Here is a 24,000-nt window from a genome sequence, read left to right on the forward strand (position 1 = left end):
TTTCGTTTTTTTAGTTGTATTGAGATATACTTGACATACAGCACTGTACAAAGTTAATGTGTATGGCATAATAACTTACATATATTGTGAAATGATCACCACGATAAATTAACATCCGTCATCTCATATAGACATAGAAAAAAAGAAAAAATGTTTTTGCCTTGTGATGAACACTTTTAGAACCTACTCTCTTAGCTTTTATATATATATCACATTTCAGTGTTAACTATAGTCACTGTGTTGTACCTTATATCCCAGGACTTACTTATATCGTAACTGGAAGTTTGTACATTTTGACCACCTTCATCCAATTTCCTCACCCCTCACACCCAAGCCCTCTGGAAAACACAAAGCTGATTTCTTTGTATAAGTTTGTTTGTTTTTAGATTCCACATATAAGTGAGATCATAAAGTATTTGTCTTTCTCTGTCTGACATTTCACTTAGCACAATGCCCTCAAAGTCCATCCATGTTGTCACAGATGAGACAAATGATGGGATTTCCTTGATATTTAATGACTGAATTATACACACACACACACACACACACACACATATATACCAAATCTTGATCTATTCATCCACTAACATCAATGGACACTTAGGTTGTTTCCATCCTTTGGTTATTGTAAATAATTTTGCAGTAAACATGGAAGAGTGGATGTCTCTTTGACATAGTGTTTTGTTTTCTTTGGAAATACACCCAGAAGTGGAATTGCTGGATCATATGGGAGCTCTAGTTTTAATTTTTTGAGGAGCCTCCATACTATGTTTTCCATAGTGGCTGCACCAATTTAGAATCCAACCAACAGCGTACAAGTGTTCTCTTTTCTCTACATCCTGTCCAGCGTTTGTTATTTCTTGTCTTTTTGATGATGGCCATTCTAACAGGCATGAGGTGACATCTCATTATGGCTTTGATTTGCATTTCCTTGATGATTAGTGATGTTAAGTACTTTTTCGTGTATCTGTTGGCCATTTATATATCTTCTTTGGAGAAAAGTCTATTCAGGCTTAGCTCATTTTTTAAAGTGGATTATTTGTGGGTTTCTGCTGTTGAATTGTATACATTCTTTATTTATTTTGGATATTAACCCCTTATCGAATATATGATTTGCAAATATTTTCTCCCATTTTGTAGCATTCTTTTCAAGTTTGCTTTTTCATTGATCATTCCTTTTGCTGTGCAGAATCATTTTAGTTTGATGTAGTCCTATGTGTTTATTTGGGATTTTGTTGCTTATGCTTTTTATGTCATATTTAAAAATTCCTTGCCAAGACCCATGTCAAGGGGCTTTTGCCCTATGTTTTCCTCTAGGAGTTTTATGGGTTTTAGTCTTAAGTTTAAGTCTTTAATACATTTTGAGTTAATCTTTATGAGTGGTATAAAGGTCTAATTTTATTCTTTTACTAGTGGATGTCCAATTCTCCCAGCACCATTTATTGAAGAGACTGTGTTTTCTCCATTGAGTATTCTTGGCTCCCTTTTTAGATATTAGTTGACTGTAAATGCTTGGGTTTATTTCTGGGTTCTCAATTCTGTTCCATTGGTTTATGTGCCTGTTTTTGTATGTACCATACTGTTTTGTTTACTGTAGCTTGAAATCAGGAAGTGTGATACTTCCCATTTTGTTCTTCTTTCTCAGGATTCTTTGGCTCTTTGGGGTCTTTTTTGGTTCATATAAATATTATGATTGTTGTTTCTACTTCCATAAAAAATGCCATTAAAATCTTGATGGAGATTACATTGAATCTATAGATGGATTTGGGTAGTATAGACATTTTAATAATATTAATTTTTGTAATCCATGAGCACAGGGTACTTTTACAATTATGTGTGTCAATTTCTTTCAGCAATATTTTGTAGATTTTAGTGTAGAGATCTTTTACCTCCTTGGTTAAATTTAGTCTTAAATATTTTATTGTTTTTGATGCTATTGTAAATGGAATCATTTTCTTTATTTCTATTGCAGATAATTCATTGTTAGTGTATAGAAATGCTACTGATTTTTGTATGTTAATTTTCTAACCTACAACTTTACTAAATTAGTTGATTAGATCTAACAGCTTTTTGGTGGGTGTCATTAGGATTTTCTATATATAATATCCTGTCATCAGCAGAGACAATTTTACTTCTTTCTTCCTTACTCTGATTCCTTTTGTTTCTTCTTCTTGCCTAATTGCTGTGGCTGGGAGTTCCAGCTCTATTATTGAATAGAATTGATGAAAGTGGGTACCCTTGTCTTGTTTCTGATCTTACAGGAAAAGCTTTTAATCTTTCACCACTGAGTATGATATTAGCTGTAGGCTTGTCATATATGGCCTTTATTATGTTGAGGAATGTTTCTTTATACCTAATTTATTAAGAGTTTTAATCATGAACAGATGTTGAGTCTTGTCAAATGCTTTTTCTCTGTCAGTTGAGATGATTTTATGATTTTTTTCTATTAATGTGATATGTCACATTTATTGGTATGCCTCAGTTGAGCTATCCTTTCATCCCAGGGATAAATCCCACTTGATCATGGTGAATGATCCTTTTAATGTGCTGCAGTGTGGTTTTTTTTTTTTTTAATGAAACATGTTTACAACTATCCACCTGCTTTCTTTTTCTGATTCACTTTAATTTAGTAAAAAAGTAGGGTAGAGAAGGAGGTATATTCCACCAGTTCATAATACATTCTTGTAATTAATAAACCACAGGTGATTTATTCCTTTAGAAATAGAATTCTCCTAATCAATTAATAATGTAGAATTTAAAAATCAGTTTGAAAATAATCTCAATTTAATAATCTAAGTATTTATTTATGAATAGATGTGAATACTTCTGTTGATACTTAAATTGAAAAACTTCATTCTTTTTTTTCTAGAAAATTTAAGCACTGATGGAGTATACATTGTATGAAATGGGCCAATAGACATCAAGTTAGTAACTGGCTTTGGGCCTGTAAATCACTTGTAAATATCTCATAACTTTATCATATACATTAAGTGTGAGTATTGTAAAGATAAGAGATTGGGACCAAGAGGGATGCTTCTCTCTTGCATTGGTTACAAACATCGTTTTCTGACAAATAAAAGTAGATGAAAAGTTTCTAAAGCCATCAAGTAAGTGCTCATTATGAATCATTCACCTATAATGTGTGAAAAATAGCCCATGCTAGTTTGAAATTTTGTTTTCACTTTAAAGATAGGAAATGTATGATAAGTTCACAGAGAAGTACTGTAGATTAGAATAGAGAAATACTTGGAAGAAATTCTAAAATCAATGAACATTAGTTAAAAGATAAAATAAGTGTACACAAGTAATAACTTCCTTTTCTCCAACAATAATTTTTAAATTATAAGAGTCATAATTTGTAAATTTCCTCTTTACACACTGTTTTTTGTCTTTTCACATTACTGACTTCTGCTCATACTTAACCCTTGTTTTGACATATCATTGCTGTATTTTAAAGTCACCAGAAATTACAAAAGTTTTAACATTTTGAATAGAAAAAAAATGAGTACAAATTTTACTTTTATTGGAAAGCAATTCCAGAAAATTATTTTATTGAATATTAAATAATTATTTGTTGCAAATTAATGATTTTTAACAGGAGAAAATTGTTCTGCAAGTAAAAAATTTTTCATTTTAAACACTGAACTTTTATTTTAAGTAATGTTTCTAATACTCTCAAACAAATTATCAACGAACATAATACCCAGTCTCTAAAGAGGTGATTCCAAAAAGTCTTAACACCATATTAAGTTTATAATAGTATTATAAAAAATAGTTGTAATAAATCTTAACCAACTTCTTCAAATTTTGTTGTTTGGAATCATGGTTAAAAGGCTAAAATTACATTTGATATATTATCAAGTACGAAGTGGACTTCTAAGGGTAAAAAACGCAGTCTATCGAAAAGGAGTTTCACCTTTGACCTGCTCCAGTGAGAGCAGTGAGCATGAACAGGCTTTGGGAAAGGCAGTAAAACTATTACTTTTCCTCCCTCTTTAGCTTTTCCAGGACAGAAAAAGGAGAAGGCAAAATACAGAAGGCCATGCATGACAAGCAACCGCAAACCACTGTGAAAGGGAGTCTTTGGTATCTGAGACGACAGAATCAGATAAAGACAAAAGGATGCAGTGGCCGAGGGAGAGCTTCTTTCTGTAAGGCAGTCCTTCCCGCTCACATCTGAGTAAATGCTCTTGTGCGAATACGAGGAGGAAATCAATGTTTTGGTGTTCAATATTCAGCTCGGGGGCAGAAAAAAGGCTCTCATTTCTGGAGTATTAGTCACAGATGTTAGCAGAATTATCTGTGTTACTTGAACAAAGTTTTATAGAGGAGTTGTGCATATGGGTTTTATAATTTTGTAGTTACAAAATTATACTAATGGGAATTGTAGGATTTGTACAACCCGATTCCTTTCCATTTTTACTTAATTTCAGTAAGTTGCTGTTTTCTGGCAAAGCAGTAAGGCAATATTAAAATATGAGCTGTATAATATCATGTAAGCCTTGAGAAGCTCATACACTTTGAATGAACCCTTAACTACAACTTTAGGAAGGTGAAAATGACAAAAGGAGGAATGAATAAGTTTGTGAGGTGAACAAAAGAAGTTCAAGTGATCTACAACCTTCACTTCAGGGAATGAATCTATTTAGTGTACTTCGTGGAGAAAAGGTTTGAAATGGGTCTCTCTCAGGAGCAAGTGACCAGTAGAAAGATGTAGCTGGACAATGAAGCATGTGGCTAGAAAATTTTGAAAATTTCAACCTAAAACTTACCATTCTCACGTTTTCAAGGGTTCATAAAATAAAGAGAATGTGGCCAAGTGGAAAAAGGATAAATACGTAATTCATGAAGCAGCCCTTTCTGACATACCCTGCTGCTTTTGGCTCCTAAAAATAGATCAGTTAAGGGCAACATGTAATAATTTCCTTCAGAAAAGTGGTGAAGATATATTTTATTTGGAAGTGTTCTAAATTTTCTCAGTATAAGCTATAGAGGAATCTTCAGCTTATTTTAGAGAAAGACACAGGGTATTATGCAGAATATATTTGAAATAACTTTCTTTTCCCCTGTGGCATTATTAGCATCTAGCTGGAAAGCATTGCATGCTTCTTTGCTTCACTGTGTTCAATGTAAATTACCAGGGTGGAAAGTGCCCTTACTAATATATTTAAAATACAATTTAGAGTGATGCTTTTTTTTTTTTTTTTGCAGACAGCATATTTGACATGGTATCTTCAATTGGGGGTAAAGACATTAACCATCAATTTGAAATCCAGAGAATGTAGTGACACATCAAGTAACATAAGAAATCATTTCAGAATAATACAGAATTTAAAACTTGACCTGCATAAGTGAATCCACTATCACTCTTCTCTAAATTCTAGCCTTCTGATACATTTTTAAATATGCTAAATTTGTAAAGTATAACAATACAGAAGTATTAAATCTACCTAGAAACTATTTTTTAATATAACATTATGTTTACACTTGCTTACATTTTCTTTATATCAATTAGACTACTTGCATTGCATGAACTTGAAACTACAGTATTTGAAATTTTACCATCATTTTGAGGTTAAGCATTATAAAATATTTCATCCCAGTGATACTTGCATCTACAAATAACTGCATTAATTTTGGAAGTGTAATGATTTTGAAAAATATAAAATGAATATACAATCAGAATGATTAAATTTACTTAACTTTTTAACATTGCCCAGTAAAAAATCTTCAATGTTATTAGTTTTATAAAACATTTTAATTTATGCTATAAATTAGCATAATCTTATTAATTTTCATCTCTCTCCAAAGAAGTACCATCTTTACGAAAACATTCGTACCAAAAATCTATAGCCTATAGACTTCTGGTAGTCTACCTGTCAGTTCTGATTATTTTCAGTAATCCAGTTATTTCACTGACCTACTTTTTCAATGACTACTAACCTTTCTAGGCAAAAATCAAAGGTTTATTTTTTTCTTGGTGGTAGATGTATTTCTTGCCTAGGATTATTGATTATTTAGTTAACATATTTATAAAGCTAACATTTTTATATATTCATAATAAAATAATGAATTATCTACATTTCTCTACTATTGAGACACATTATCATATGTGTTTCATGAGTAATTTCCATCCATTGTATACCTCTGAAAAGAATAAAAAATAAGAATGAATGTATACGTCAAAATATCTTCAAAGTATAAAAAATCCTGAATTAATTTAAGGTATTATTGGCACTTTCTAAGGCAAGATAGTTAAATTAAAATTGGTTCTTATGAATATAGTTTCAAATTTTGAGAATTATGGAGTTTGGTTTTTAATCCATTTTCATATCATCTGATGACTTCACTGAGCTTAATTGTACAAAGTGCATTTTAATCTACTTTCACACACACACACACACACACACACACACACACACACACACCTATTTGCATCTGTCTTATTTGAAATGGCAAAAATGTGCCACTGCTGATTAACATGGTTCCCTTACTACTCATGTTGTGAACTTGGAAACTGCTGGTGGCAGATGATTCTGGTAACATTGCTCTGCAATGTTTTTGATAATTGTGGAGTCCTGTTCAGTAACCATTGAGAAAAAAAAAGTAAACATCCCTTATTTTATAAGAGCAGCATAGGTACATAACATTAATACCTGTATTAATGTATATTGAATGTGTACTGAAATGCTAACTAGCCCATCACATCCACCATTGCAGCACAGAAACAGTTACAGATTAATTCAGATCTTCAGTCTCACAACGGGTTCTTAATGCTTGCCTTTGGTAAATTTATACAGGAAATAGAGTAAATTCACCTCATGCTAATATGGATTCTTCTTTCATAAGAGCTGAGTTATCTGCTGTCCTTTGAGCATACCCATAACGTACAATGTTAAAACGAGATGGCTATAATTGGTAAATAGGTCAATAAGAGCACAGTTCAGAAGACAGCCAGCTCATGCTGTCATTTGTTCTCATCCTTCCCATAATGGTGATGTTTGCTTCGCAGGTTAAAAGTTGCTTCTGTGAAAGGCAATATTTGAATTGTATACAAAGCCGTTGGACAAGGATGACAGGGTTCTTAACAAGAAAGGATAGAACAAGGACTAGCCAACCCCAATGTGTCTATTATAATAAAATTCAAAAGAAAGAGCTAATCTAAGCAATGATATGAAATGGAAAGTGTATACATTTGAGAGGAAAATAGGTGAGGGATGATCACAAAATTATTTACAACCTAAAAATTATTGTGGTATTCATGATAGGGAGAAATTAACTTTGTTTCACAGTAAAAACAGGAAAAATTAACTCTCCTAATTTATGCCTTTTGGGGTCCCCTCATTTGTAAACCTCCTCAAAAGTCTTCTGTAAATAGCTGATGTATCAGCAATGGAAAAATGCTTTCATATTTAATTTTAGAGAGAGAATATTTAAAGGGCAATTGCTAGATGATTTGCCATCATCTAGTGGGTTCTTAGGTAATATTTAATTAGATTTAGCTAGAGGAATTAGATGCAACTAGACCCAGTTCACCTGATTTGGAGTTAAAGCAAAATCCTGAGACTTAATTTGTACAGGGATAAAGAAAATATCGTATAAATCAACATTAAAATTAACCACCATAATGGTCCTTAATTTAGGGGCCTAAAAGACTAATACATCTCAACCTTAATAATCGTGGAAATTTGTTATGTTGAAGCTGTAGGAAGGAATCCCTTTTAGTGAGGAATCCACCAAAGTAAAACAAACAAACAAAAACAGGTTGTGTTTAGTTGTTTCACAAAGCAAGCTTTGTTCACATTGCTGATGAATATTCTAGGGCAGAGCTTTTTTGCTGCTAAAGAAAAATAATCTAAGTTTTATCCTTTACCCTATAGCAGGACATGCTTTCAGAAAATATCAATAATTTCCTCTGTTACCTTTATGTTTTCCCCAAAGTCTTTCCCTGTGTGGCCATGAACTACTATGGTTTTAATAGAATTAAGAGTTTATATCAGCTCAGGTGTGCCAAATAAGATGTGTAAATGGAAACTAAGCTAACCTTAAATTAAGATTTTTAATCTCCATGTGTTTTGATTATTCTCTAGACTCTGAAGTGTTTTCCTGAACATTAGTGATGTTGAGCATCTTTTCATGTCATTGTTGACCATCTGTATGTTTTCTTTGGAAAAATATGTTTGTTCAGGTCCTTTGCTCAGTTTTTTTTTTTTTTTGTGGTATGTGGGCCTCTCACTGTTGTGGCCTCTCCCGCTGTGGAGCACAGGCTCCGGACGCGCAGGCTCAACGGCCATGGCTCACGGGCCCAGCCACTCCGTGGCATGTGGGATCCTCCCGGACCGGGGCACAAACCCGCGTCCCCCACATCGGCAGGCAGACTCCCAATGACTGCGCCACCAGGGAAGCCCCTTTGCCCAGTTTTTAATCAATTTTTTATATTAAGTTTCATGAGTTCTTTATATATATTCTGGATATTAACCCCTTACTGGATATATGATTTTCAATATCTTCTCCCATACAGTAGATTGCCTTTTCATTTTGCTACTGGTTTTCTTCACTGTGAAAAAGCTTTTTAGTTTCAGGTAGTCTCATTTGTTTATTTTTGTTTTTGAGGCTCTTGCCTGAAGAAACAGATCCAAAAAAATTTCACAAACTGTAATGTAGAAGAGCTGACTGCCTTTGCTTTCTTCTAGGAGTTTTGTGGTTTCCGATCTTATATTCAAGTCTTTAGCCTATTTTGATTTTATTTTTATATATGGTGTAATATGCTGGTCTAGAGTCATTCTTTTGCTTGTAGTTGCCCAGTTTTCCTAACACCATTTACTGAAGTGACTCTCTTTTCCCCATTGTATACTCTTGCCTCCTTCATCATAAATGACCAAATGTCTGTGGGTTTATTTCTGGGCTCTCTATTCTATTCCATCAATCGATGTGTCTGTTTTGCACCAGTACCATATTGCTGTGATGATTATAGCTTTTCAGTATAGTTTGAATCAAGGCACATGATATTCCCAGTTTTGTTCTTCTTTTTAAAGATTGTTTTGGCTATTTGTCATACTTTGTGGTTCAATACAGTTTTTAGGATTATTTCTTCCAGTTCTGTGAAAATTGCTATTGATATTTTGACAGGTTTGCATTGACTCTGTATATATCTTCGGGTATTATGGGAAGTTTAACAATACTAATTCTTCCAATCTATGAAGGTAGGATATTTCCATTTATTTGTGGCATCTTTAATTTCTTTCATCTATGTCTTATAGTTTTCAGAGTACAGGTCTTTCATCTTTATGGTCAAATCTATTTCTAGGTGTTTTATTTTTTTGATGCAACTATAAATTAAATTATTTAAATTTATCTTTCTGATAGTTTGTTATTAGTGCACAGAAATGCAACAGATTTCTGTATATTAATTTTGTATCCTGCAAATTTACTGAATTCATTTATTAGTTCTAGTAGTCTCATGGTAGAGTTTTTAGAGTTTTCTATGTAAAATGCCATACAATCTGCAAAGAGTGACAGTTTTACTTCTTCCTATTCAATTAGGCTATCTTTTTTTTTTCTTGTCTAATTGCTCTGGCTAGGACTTCCAATACTATGTTGAATAAAAATGGCAAGAGTGGGCATCCTTGTCTTGTTCCTGATCTTAAGAAAAACGGTTTTAGCCATTTATCATTGAGTCTGATATTAGCTCTGGGTTTGTCATATGTGGCCTTTATTATGTTAATGTACATTTCCTCTATACTCACGTTGTTGAGAGGTTTTTGTTTGTTTGTTTGTTTTTTTACCATAAATGAGTTTTAAATTTTGTTAAAGGCTTTTTCTGCATCTATTGAGATGATCATATAATTTTATCCTCATTTTGTTAATACAATATATCACACTGACTGATGTGTGGATGTTGAATCATCCTTGCGTCACTGGAATAAATCCTACTTGATTATGGTGTATGATCCTTTTAACGTGTTTTTGAATTTGGTTTGCTGATATTCTATTGAGGGCTTTTGCATCTATGTTCAACAGGAATATAGACCTATAACATTCTTTTTTTGTGGTGTCCTTGTTTGGTTTTGATATAAATGTAATGTTGGCCTCATAGAATGAATTTGGAAGCTTTCTTCCTCTTCAATATTTTGGAATAGTTTAAGGATAAATGTTAACTCTTCTTTAAATATTTGGTAGAATTCCCCTGTAAAGTCATCTGGTCCTAGACTTTTGTTTGCTGAGGTTTTTTGTTGTTGCTGTTCTACTGATCCAAATTCATTATTAGTAATTTATCTATTCATATTTTCTATTTTTTTAAAATTCAGTCTTGGAAGATTGTATGTTTCTAGGAATATATCCAATTCCTCTATATTTTCCAATTTGTGGTGTATAATTGTTTGTAGTGGTCCCATATGCTCTTTTTATTTCTGTGGTATCAGTTGTAACTTCTCTTTAATTTCTGATTTTATTTATTTGGTCTCTCTCTCTCTCTCTCTCTCTCTCTCTCTCTCTCTCTCTCTCTCTCTCTCTCTCTCATCAGGCTAAAGGTTTGTCAATTTTATATATCTTGTCAAAGAATCTGCTCTTAGTTTCATTGATCTCTTCTAACTTTTTTTCTCTATTTCATTTATTTCTGTCTGATCTTTATTATTTCCTTCCTTCTACTAATGTTGGGCTTTGTTTGTTCATTTTTTTTCTAGTTCCTTTAAGTGTAAGCTTTATTTATTTGAGATTTTACTTATTTCGTGAGGCAGACTCATATGTCTATAAACTTCCCTCTTAGAACTATTTTTGCTGTGTCCCATAGATTTTAGAAGGTTTTGTTTCCATTTTCACTTTTTTTTTCTTCCTTTTTATTTCTTCAATGGCCCATTGATTGTTAGTCGCATGTTGTTAAGCCTCCATGTGTTTGTGTTTTCTCCAAGTTTTCTTCTTCTGGTTGATTTCTAGTTTATACTCTCAAAATCGGAAAAAAATGCTTGATATGATTTCAATCTTAAATTTATCGACACTTGTTTTGTGGCTTAATATGTGATCTATCACATATTAAAGCTCCAGGTGTACCTGAAAAGAATGTTTATTCTGCTGTTTTGGATGGAATGTTCTGTATACGTCTGTGAAGTCAATCTGTTATAAAGTGTCATTTAAGGCCAATGTTTCCTCTTGATTTTCTGTCTGGATGATCTGTCCATTGTTGTAAGTGGGGTATTAAAGTCCCCACTATTATTGTATTATTATCAATTTCTCTTTTTATGTCTGTTAATAATCTGCTTTATATATTTAGGTGCTCTTATGTTGGGTGTATAAATATTTGCAAGTGTTATATCTTCTTGTTGTATTGATCCCTTTATCATTATATAACATACTTCTTTGTCTCTTATTACAACCTTTGTTTTATTACTTTTTTCATTTATATTTCCCTTTATTTTTTTTGCTTCCAGAATAGCTAGTCAATTCCTTAACTTTTTTTTTAATAGATCTTTATTGGAGTATAATTGCTTCACAATACTGTGTTAGCTTCTGTTGTACAACAAAGTGAATCAGCAATAGGCACACATATGTCTTCATGTCCCCTTCCTCTATAGGCTCCCTCCCATCCTCCCTATCCCAACCCTCTAGGTCATCACCGAGCTAATCTCCCTGTGCTGTGCTGCTGCTTCCCACTAGCTAATATTTTACATTCAGTAGTCTATATATGTCGATGCTACTCTCACTTCAACCCAGCTTCCCCCTCCCACCCAGTGTCCTCAAGTCCATCCTCTATGTCTACATTTTATTCCTACCCTACAACTAATTTCATCAGTACCATTTTTCTTTTTTTTTTTTTAGATTCCATATATATGCATTAGCATACAGTATTTGATTATTTCTGTCTGACTTACTTCATTCTGACAGTCTCTGGGTCCATCCACCTCACTACAAATAACTCAATTTCGTTTCTTTTTATGGCTGAGTAATCTTCCATTGTATATATGTGCCATATCTTCTTTATTCATTCATCTGTTGATGGACATTTAGGTTGGTTCCATGTCCTGGCTATTGTAAATAGTGCTGCAATGAACATTGTGGTACATGTCTCCTTTTGAATTACGGTTTTCTCAGGGTATATGCCCAGTAGTAGGATTGCTGGGTCATATGGTAATTCTATTTTTACATTTTTAGGAAACCTCCATACTGTTTTTCATAGTGGTTGTATCAATTTACATTCCCACCAACAGTGCCAGAGGGTCTCCTTTTCACCACACCCTTTCCAGCATTTATTGTTTCTAGATCTTTTTATGATGGCCATTCTGACTGGTGTGAGATACCTCACTGTAGTTTTGATTTGCATTTCTCTAATAAGTAGTGATGTTGAGCATCTTTTCATGTGCCTGTTAGCCATCTGTATGCCTTCCTTGGTGAAATGTCTATTTAGGTCTTCCACCCATTTTTTCACTGGATTGTTTGTCTTTTTGATATTGAGCTCCATGAGCTGTTTGTATATTTTGGAGATTAATCCTTTTTCCGTTGTTTCATTTGCAAATATTTTCTCCCATTCTGAGGGTGGTCTTTTTGTCTTGTTTATGGTTTCCTTTGCTGTGCAAAAGCTTTTAAGTTTAATTAAGTCCTGTTTGTTTATTTTTGTTTTTATTTCCATTATTCTAGGAGGTGGGTCAAAAAAGATCTTGCTGTGGTTTATGTCAAAGAGTGTTTTTCCTATGTTTTCCTCTAAGAGTTTTATAGTGTCTGGTCATACATTTAAGTTTATAATCCATTTGGAGTTTATTTTTGTGTATGGTGTTAGGGAGTGTTCTAATTTCATTCTTCTACATGTAGCTGTCCAGTTTTCCCAGCACCATTTATTGAAGAGGCTGTCTTTTCTCCATTGTGTGTTCTTGCCTCCTTTGTCATAAATTAGGTGCCTATATGTGTGTGGGTTTATCTCTTGGCATTCTATCCTGTACCATTGATCTATATTTCTGTTTTTGTGCCAGTACCATACTTTCTTGATCACGGTAGCTTTGTAGTATAGTTTGAAGTTGGGGAGCCTGATCCCTCCAACTCCATTTTTCTTTCTCAAGATTGCTTTAGCAATTTGGGGTCTTTTGTGTTTCCTTATGAATTGTAAAATTTTTTGTTCTAATTCTGTGAAGAATGCCATTGGTAGTTTGATAAAGATTGCATTGAATCTGTAGATTGCTTTGAGTAGTATAGTCATTTTCACAATATTCATTCTTCCCATCCAAGAACATGGTATATTTCTCCATCTGTTTATATCATTTTTGATTTCTTTCATCACTGTTTTATAGTTTTCTGAGTACAAGTCTTTCACCTCCTTAGACGGGTTTATTTTGATGTATTTTGTTCTTTTTGTTGCAATGGTAAATGGGAGTGTTTCCTTAGTTTCTCTTTCTGATTTTTCATTGTTGGTGTATAGGAATGCCAGAGATTTCTGTGCATTAATTTTGTATCCTACAACCTTACCAAGTTCATTGATTAGTTCTAGTAGTTTTCTGGTGGCATCTTTAGGATTTTCTATGTATAGTATCATGTCATCTGCAAACAGTGTCAGTTTTACTTCTTCTTTTCCAATTTGTATTTCTTTTATTTCTTTTTGCTCTCTGATTGCCGTGAATAAAATTTCAAAAAATATGTTGAATAACAATAGCGAGAGTGGACATCCTGCTCCTCCCGGAGGGCCGTCCCCTGTCTCTCCTCAGCCTCCTTCATATGCCCCCAGGACAAATGCAGCCAGGGAGAGGGGGTCCTTGGAGGGCAGGGGACCAGCCTGGGAGCTGAGCAGCCTCCCTGGGCCCAAATGGGTGGGGCAATCACCCTCCACTCCTCTCCCATTCCTCCTGGTGGGTCCCTCCCACTGGCCTCTCCTGATCTCCCCAGCCTCAGGGGCGCTGATCCTGTCTGGCCTCCACTTCTCCTCCCCGCTCAGTCCTCCCACATCCTACTATTTCACTTGGGGGTTCTTCCCATCTCCTTGGGTGTGAGTGTCCCCCCACCAGCAGCCAGCATGCGCCCTAGTTGTGGGGAGATGCTAAGTCAGCATCTTTCCGCTCCACCCACAATCTTTGTTTTAAAGTTTAATTTGCTGATATAAGTATTGTTATCTCAGCTTTCTTTTTGTTTCCATTTGCATGGAATATCTTTTTCCATCTCTTCATTTTACTGTTTTCTGGTTGTTTTTTGTAGTTCTTCTCTGTTCCTTTTTTCTCTTGGTCTTCCCTTGTGATTTGATGATTTTCTTTAGTATTATGTTTAGATTCCTTTCTCTTTATTTTTTTATATGTATTATAGGTTTTTGGTTTGCAGTTGTCATGAGATTTGTGTATAACTATATATATATATATATACAGATATATGTATATATCTATATCTGTGTGTATATATATATATATATATATATCAGTTTATTTTAAGTTGATCACTTAAGTTTAAATACCTTTTAAAAACTACAGTTTTATTCCCTCACCCCACATTTTACTCTTTGACATGATATTTTACATCTTTTTGTTTGTGTATCTCTTTACTAATTATTATAGTTTTAGTTTATTTTACTACTTTGTCTTTTGACTTTTATACTAGCCTTGTAAGTGGTTGACCCACTACCTTGACTATATGTTTGCTTTTACCAATGTGTTTTTTCCTTTCATACATTTCCTTATTTCTAGCTATGGACTTTTCTTTTCTGCTTAAAGAAGTCTCTTTAGCATTTCTTGTATGGCCAGTTTAGTGGTGGTGAACCCCTTTAGCTTTTGCTTGTCTGTAAGCCTCTTTATCTCTCCTTCAACTCTGAATGATAACATTTCCAGGTAGACTATTCTTGGTTGTAGGGTTTTTTTTGTTGTTTGTTTTTAATTCAGCACTTTGATAAAGTTCCACTCCATTCTGGCCTGTATAGTTTCTGCTGAAAAAATCAGCTTATATTGTTACGGGCGTTCCCTTGTATGTAACTAGTTGTTTTTCCTTGCTGCCTTTAAGATTCTTTCTTTACCTTTAACTTTTGACATTTTAATTATAATGTTTGTTTGTATGGGTCTCTTTGGGCTCATCTGTTTGAGACTCTGTGCTTCCTGTACTCGGATATCTGTTTCCTTCATTAGGTTATGGAAATTTTCAGTTACTATTTCTTCAAATAAGTTTTATGTCTCTCTCTTCTTCTGGTACCTCTGTAGTGTAATTTTTCGTATGTTTGATGTTCTCTCAGAGACCCCTTGAACTGTCCTTATCTTTTTAATCATGTTTTTCTTTTTGCTGTTCCAAATGGGCGAGTTCTTCTATCTACCCTGTCTTCCAGATGGCTGATTCATTCTTCTGAATCATCTATTCTGGTACTGACTCAATCTAATGTATTTTTCATTTCAATTACTGTATTCTTAAGTTCTAATTGGCTTTTTTAAAATATGTTCTGCCTTTTTGTTGAAGTTATCACTCTTCATCCATTCTTCTGAGTTTGGTAAGCATCTTTATCACTATGACTTTAAATTCTTTTTCAGATAGATTATCTTCATTTCATTTAGTTCATTTTCTGAGACTATATCTTGTTCTTTTATGTGGAACATATTCTGTCGTCTCCTCATTTAGCCTAACTTTCTGTGTTTGTTTCTATGTACCAGGTGGATCCATATGTCTCCTGGTCTTGAAGGAGTAACCTTATATAGAAGGTTTCCTGTGGGGCCCAAAAGAGCAATTCCCCCTCTTTATCTTTGATTATCTGTAGTTTGAAAATGATATGCCAGTGTGTATTTTTTTGGCATGTATCCTGCTTCATGCTCTGTGAGCTTCCTGGATCTGTGGTTTGGTATCTGACCTTTATTTAAGGAAATTCTCAGTCATTATTGTGTCAAATATTTCTCCTCTTCCTTTTTCTCTTTCTTCTCCTCTGGTATTCCCATTATGTGTATATTACACCTTTTGTAGTTGTTTCATAATCCTTGGATATTCTGTTTTATATGAGTCTTTGTTCTCTTAGCTTTTCAGTTTTTGAGGATTCTGTTGATGTATCCTCCAGACCAGAGATTCCTTCTTCAGCTGTATCTACTAATAAGCCCATCAAAGGATTTCTTTCTCTTACAGTATTTTTGATCACTAGCATTTCTTTTTGGTTCGTTCTTAGAATTTCCATGTTTCTGCTTACATTGGCCATTGTTCTTGCATGTCATCTACTTTATCCATCAGTGCCCTTAGCATATTAATCATAGTTATTTTAAATTCCTAGTCTGATAATTCCAACGTTCCTGCCATGTCTGGTTCTAATGCTTGCTTGGTCTTTTCATATTGTGTTTTCTGGATTGTGGCACACATAGTAATTTTTTCTTGATAGCCATACATGATGTACTGGGTAAAAGGAACTGCTCTAAATAGCCCTTTAGTAATGTGGTTGTGAAGTCCAGGTGGAGGGGATGTGTTTCTATTCCTATAATTAGGTCTCAGTCTTTTAGTGAGCCTATGCCCTGGGGTGCAAACTTCACAAGAGTTTCTCAGGTTTTTTTTGTTTGTTTGTTTGTTTGTTTGTTTTTTCTCACAGCTTAGATGGGACAGGATGGGTAGAATGGGCTGGAGTTGGTATTTCTCTTTTGCAGGTAGTTAAGGTCTGATCATCACTCAGCAGGTCAGGCTCTGGTTAACTAGCTTCCCCTGTGGGCAGACTTGTTAAAAAACAGTTCTCTGGCAAATTTCAAAATGGTTCCTTTTCTCCTCCCGCTGCTGGAAGCACAAGGGAATTTTTCTCTGCTATTTACTGTGGGAACATGATTGAGCTCCTGGGAGTAAATCTCACAATATTATGGGGTCTGCCTGTGACTGGGTCGGCCTGGATTTTTTTAACTCTCAAAGAGTTGTCTGTGCTGAGCCTCCAGTAATTTGTCAATTACGTTTCCAATGTTTCTACCCCAACGCTGCTGTGCACAGTGGTTCTAACTCAGGTCTCTGCTCTTGTGAGCTGTTAATCCACTTATTTGCCTGTCCTTTTTCTCCAGTCTTGGGGATAGTGTTTTTCCCCGTGCCCTCCGCTCTCTTAAAGATCTAAAAAGAGTTGCTGGCTTTTAAGTCTGGTCAGCTTTTTCCTTATTAAGACAGAGGCAATTTTCAAACTCCTTGTATGTATAGCCAGAAACCTTGTGTTTCTTTTTTGGCACATTAATTTTGGGTGTTGTGTATGAAGTTCCAATAATAGTAAGGTTAAGTTTTATATTCCTATATATATATATTCCTTATTGTTTTCCTCTGCAGTTTCTTTAGGGATCCTATTCTTCCATTCTGTCCATTTCTCATCTTCCCAGATCATGGCTTTACGGTTAGTAAAGTTTCCCAAATTAATTAAAGATGCTATTTCTTTTTTACTCCCATTCTAGTCATGTGAGGTTAAACCCACAACATTTCACTGTTCATTCTAAATTGTGACTTGTACCACAACTTAATCTACTGGTTGCTCTTATAGGTCTTCCAGTCTTTTGAAAACATATGCAAACAAATAAAAGTTAAGCACTGCTGAAAATCATATTCGAACCCATAAAAACATGTTTTGTTAATGTAATTAATTCTGATGAACACTGTCCCCATAATCCAACAGAAAAAAAAAACCGACTTAGTTTTCCTCCACATAATCAAAATTCAGCATTTACTTTTCTTCCAATTGTTGACTGCTGTTTGGGCTCTGTCTGAGATGTTTGAGTGTTTGTTTCTTATGTTGTTCATAACTTGTGTTTTATAAAATCATCAGTTATAATTGTTAGCCTCAATACAGCTATACAGTGTAAATAAATTGTGAGCCAAAGAAATGCCATAGGAAACAAAAATGTGCAAAAATGTGACAAGACCTATTAATTGTCCATTTCTGTAATGAATTGAGACATGGATGATACTGTTGAATCTTCGTTGCTCAAGCATGTTCTTGAATTATTTTTTCTGGAATGATTACATTCACATCTTACTCTGTAAGGTTTAGATCCAAGTAATATTACAATCACAAAGATGTTCTAGAATATATCAGCTCACATTTGCCGCTTTCTTTGATTCCTATAGAAATCATGGAGTGGATCACATAACTGAAAATGTTATTCTGTACTGTCTTGCACATTAGTTGCAATTGATTGTCCAAGTAAAGTTTAAAGTCTTTAAATCACACTTTATCATTTTCCTTGGGAAAAAATGGAACACAATTTCAATAAATATTAATTTTCTTGGTGCTTATCCTCAAATTCTGGTTTACATGGGATAAAATGGAGACTTGACATGCAAAACTTAAAGTGAGTTTGGAAACCAAAGAAAGTAGGATGTATAAGAAAGCTCAGAAACATACCTTGAAACAATCTGAAGAGATCAAGAAATAGGCATTTTCAGTTAACACTGAGTGAAGAAAATGGACTATTGGGGAGAAATTTTTTATCTTTTTAGTAAAACTCCATTTAATTTAGTATATTTTCTTGTATATATATTCTAATTTGTCCAGAATTCTGATTTGTCTGGACTGAACTGAATAATCTTCCTTAAATGAACTGTTTAATTATCTAGAGTGAGAATTAACAGAAAAGACTGTGCTCCATAATAACCCCTGGTTATGTCAACTTCAAAGCCCGCCTTGCCCCTCCTGCAAGAACAGGCTTTCTAACATGAAAATGGAGTCAGGTCACACCAGTGCTCATATTCTTTCAAAGATTTCCCATTACCTACATTTACGTCTGCAGTTCCTGGTGGGGAATACAGGTATGGGCTTTCAAGCACAACTCTCTCTTCCTCTAAGCCACTGTTTCTTCATCCTTAGTGAGCATGTCATCAACGAAATGGATCACCATGGAATTTTCAAAAATACGAAATAGAAACTTCCTTGTGCATTGCTCACTGTAAAGCTGAAGACATTTGTGGATGCTCTGGTTAGGGAATATATGCATTCTGGTTTGCCAAGGACAAGTAGTCTCATTTATATCTGTTCTCCCAGACTAAGTATCTCTTGTGGTCCCTTTCACATTCAACAATGTCACAGGTTGGATGAGAATATATATGTTTACCCTAATAATGGAAGGTAAAGTAAAATGTATATTTCTTAGTATGCACAACAGTAAATTTTTTTTGAATTGATTACCCCAAGCCTTTCTTGGATTTTTTTTTTAAATTTTTACTTCTTATATATAAATACTCTTTGTTATTAGAGTTGATTTACAATATTATATATTTCAGCCATATGACAGCGATTCAATATTTTTATAGATTATACTCCATTTAAAGTCATTATAAAATATTGGCTCTATTCCCTGTGTTGTACAATATATCCTTGTATCTTATTTATTTTATACCTAGTAGTTTGTACCTCTAAATCTGACTCCACTTCGGCCCTCCCTCATCATCCCTCTCCCCACTGGTAACCACTAGTTTATTGCCCATATCTTTGAGTCTGTTTGTATATATTCATTTGTTTGTTTTATTTTTTAGATTCCACTATAAATACTCTTTATATACATTTTACTTACATAGATATATGAATACATCCATTATAAACATGATCTCATTTAGTCCTTATAAAGATGCTACAAAATTGGTATTACTAACACCATTTCATAGATGAAGAAGTTTGTTGGGAGGCTGGGTAGCACAAAATTTAATGGTTAGGAACACAGGCTCTAGAGAGACCTGGCTTCTTAGATCTTTATTCCTTAACATGTTAATAAAATTGAAATTCACTGAACATATATTTCTCTTTATTTTATTTCTTTGTATAAGCAGATTCTTACACAAGAATACATTCTTATACGTTTGTTTCTTTTGCTGGTATAAGCAGATACTTCTACCTAGAATGGCTTGCCTTCTCTCCACCTCATTCTTTGCCTCCCAGGAAATGTCTTACTCATTTGTGAAGGCTTTTACTTATTCTGGAAATAATAAAATGCAGTATCTAATAAATATTAAACATTTGTATACAGTTCACTGGTGAGACACAGGTGGAACTGGATAAAATGAAGACAGGGAAATAAAAAATATTTAGAGGCAAAAAGAGTTTTGGACTTGAGGGAGGGGAGTAAGGAAAAAGATTTTGAATTTAATTATCTCTCTGTATTAGGGTAAAATGGCCAATGGAGTTGGGAAGGTAAATAGGACCAGAATAGAGAAGGCTTTCAATGCCAGGATAACAAATATGTTTTTTTCATGATGTGTGTGTGTAGACATTCATATACACAGACTAACCTATACTTGAACTGTCAGTGTTTGGTGGGCAGGTAACACAAAGTAAATGGTCTGTGAAATAAGCCGAAAGATCTCACATAAGTGTAAAGAACAGTACTGTTCTGAGAAAAAAAACCATAAAATACACTGACTAAATGATTTAGCCCGGGTCTTCCAAACACTTAGAGCCTGAGCCGAGAGCTTGTATGCAGGTAATTTATTTGGGGAAGTGATCAGAGGAACAAGACTGAAATGCTAAATAGAGAAGGGTGAGAATCAATGCAAGAGTGTGTTGTTCAGAGCTGGTGTCTGAGTTGTTCACCACCATGCAACACTGGACCCAGTCCCACTGTAGACCTTCTGAGGAGCCCAGTAGAACACCCCCATGGCCTGCCAAGCCCAAAGCACAGGAGTGTTACCAGGTCCTGTCCCTTGAACAGTGCCAACACTTGGGTATCTGCTGTCTCTCGTTTCCAGGACTCCAGTGGTCAGCGTGGCTGACGTGCTATCAGGATCCCTGTCTGCACAGGTGGTTCCCACAATACTTGCTGGAGTGACAAGCTGTGATGAGAGCGTGTGAATATGGACAGAGACCTGTCTGATAGACTAAGTTTACAGATGAAGCAAATTAGGAACAAATGTTTTTAAAGCATTTTCTATTTAGCATGATTGTATGGTTCTTTCAAAATGTTAGTCTCCAAACCTAGGGTTTTATGCCTTTTGGCCACGCCTTCATTGTTCATGTGTATAATAACTGATTTCTGAACATGGACTCCATTGAATAAAGGAAGAGGTTAAGTGAAAGATGCTATAGTCACATGTAAACAACAAGAAAGGTAGCATTTAAGGAAGTTATTATGTATCTACTTGGGGAAGGTGAAAAAAGCTCTTTTCCTTAGAGGATAGACACTGTCTTCTATCCTGTATAAGCAGACACTATGTTTTATTTATCCTAGTATACTCTTGCCTTAGCATAGAACCACACACAGTGTGTGTGTGTATCTATTTAAAAGTATAAATTATATATATATATATAATACTGATATATATCAATACTCGTAAAAATAAGCAATTAGAAATAAAGTAAAAAATAAATATTGCAGTGCAGAAGAGGAAAACGTAATGCCTCAGTACTTTTAACTATACAAAAGTAGGTTTTCTACAAAAGGAAAATAACTTAATCAACTTATTGGTCTGTCGCAGAAATTAATAATATTACAATCTCTGTTTTCTTGATTCATTATTTAGTTTTAATACAAATCTTTAACAACTAAAAGAAGAAATAGTTAATTTCAAAGTTAGTGTTCCAATTCAGAAAATAACTCATTCATGAACTAAAATTTTCACTTACAAGTAAAAATATTACACCACCCAATTTGCAATGTTTTGCTGTTTTAAATTCTTATCACAAATAAAGTTCCAAATGTTCACATGAAGTGACAGAATTGAATTAGTTCAGGTAGTTTCTTGGTCTTACAGTCACTCTGCTATCATTTTATATTTTAAAGCTACTGTTTAGACACAAGAGTATGAGTAATATCAAAGGGTGATCATGATTTCAGCTCACTGCAAGCATGGATAATTCTGAAACAAAACGAACTTACTTCTAAAATGAACACGTGTAGCTGATGCTGTGTGTGTGGCTGACTGGATAATTAGGAGTTGCATGATTCCGTGTTGCATTAACTTCCACGTGGAATATAATGTTTGCTGAAAGATCCATAATTAGTATTGCTAATAAGAAGCTTACTTAGATATTATTAAAACTCAAAGTAATCATAGTGATTGTTTAGAACTTAAACCATAAAAAGGCATCCCCCCACCACCTGAGGAATATTTTATCACAGATATCGATTAGAATTGTGAATACATGGTGATAAAAAAAAAGCAGACTAAATTTAGCTAGTTTTATTATTGTGTTTAAATTCTATACAAATAATGCAACCCCTAAATTCAGGGGCAATCGCTGTCACCACCCTTTGATACACCTCTAGTGGTTAATGCTGTGTTTCAGTTCTTTTTTACCTCTAGGAAATCTTTGCCATCAAATCAAAGATTTTTTCCCGTGTTTCCTTCCAGAAGCCTTATAGCTTTTACTCTTAACGTTAGGTCTATGACCCTTTCAAATTAACTTTTCAAGTGTTGTAAGGTAGTAGTCAAAGTCCACTTTTTCCCATATGAATATTCGGTTGTTTCAGCATCATTCTTTGAAAAAGACAAGAGATTTAGCATTGCATATGTTGGAACTTTTGTCAAAAATCAATCAAGTAGGTCCATTTGTGGACACTATTGATCAACATTATTTTTCTCATTGATCTACATGATCTTTTTCTCCTTTATTCTGTTACTTTGGTGAATGTTAGTGAACTTTCAAATGCTGAACAAATCTGGTATTCCTGGATAAGTTCCACTTGGTTATAATGTCTTATTCTTTTTTATGTAGCTGGGCTCATTTTGCTAATATTTGGTTGAGTATCTTGGCAAAACCTATGTTTTTGAAGGATATTAATCTGCAATTTTCTTTTCTTATAATCCCATTCTCATGGTGTGTTATTGAGATTATGCTCTTAGTTTCCTCCTTCTCTAGCTTCTGAAAGAATTTATGTCAGTCTCGTATTATTTCCCTTTTAAGTGTTGATAGAATTCATCCATGAAATCACCTGGGCCTGAGGTTATTTTTGTGGGAAGGTTTGGTAATGAGTTTTATTTCTCTGTAGATAGCTGTTTGGAATTTTTTCTTTCTTTCTTCTTGCTTTCATGTCGGGAAGTGGGATTTTTCAAGGAACTTCCACACAGACTTGTAAGGCCCTTCCTCTGTGTAGACCCTCAGCTCCTAATCCTCATTGCATAGATTCCATTCACATCAGCAGCTCCATTCTCTGGTTTCTGCCTTTATTTTCTCAATAAGACCACCCTGTTCTTCTCGAACACCAGCTTGCTGTACTGTCACTGATAGAACGTCCTCAGGCAGAGCACCGTGGCACTCCCAGAGACCAGTATCTCTTCTTACAGGAATCTCTTCTTGTTCTCTCTGTTGTCTAATGCCTGAAACAGCCATTTCCCATATTTTCCCCCCAAGTTTTACGGTTGCTTATGGGGGGAAGGCTTAGTCTCATATGCCAGCTACAAACTGGATCATGAGCATGAGTTGCTGCAGTTGCTGACTTTCAACACCCCCTGAAAGGAGTTGAGGGCAGAGATCGGGAACGAGGCATCTGTGCTTTGGGAAAAACTGGCAGAACAGGTCTTCAGATAGATATTTTCAGGAGAAGATTTTATGAGCACAATTCTTGCATTTCCTCTTATCTAGAAAAGCACTAAAATCATTAACGGTGACATCTGCTCCTCGTGACTAGCAGCAAACCTCTGCCAACATGTGTGCTTCACTGCACGTCCACCCTTCACTAAAATCATATATAACACTGACCTTCCCCCCACCTCTCTGGAGCAGTTCCTCAGAGCTATCTGAAATGCTGTCTCCTGGGCTATAGTCCTGATTTTGCCCCAAATAAAACTTAACTCACAACCCTCACGTTGTGCATTTTTTAAATTGACACGAATGACTCCGTCTAAAAGAGGAAGTGTCCTGAAACTTAGTTTGGGCACTTACTCCCAATATTACAAGAATTTCAATATTTTTCTCACTGGTATTCAAGATACCCATTGTCCCATGCCTCCCCTTTTCCAAAATGTTTCCATCACCATTTCAGTCCTATCTAAAGTATTTTTATTGCATATAAAAATATTATAAGTTCCCTATTTTGTATGCAAGCATCTCTGAAGTCTGTTTTCAATATACCTTTACATACATACTGAGCTCTACCATCATGCACACACTACAAGCTCCAGCCAGCCTTATCTGTTGATGAT

Source organism: Grampus griseus (genome assembly GCF_964374135.1).
Source record: "Grampus griseus genome assembly, chromosome: 1".
In the NCBI taxonomy this organism is placed as follows: Eukaryota; Metazoa; Chordata; class Mammalia; order Artiodactyla; family Delphinidae; genus Grampus; species Grampus griseus.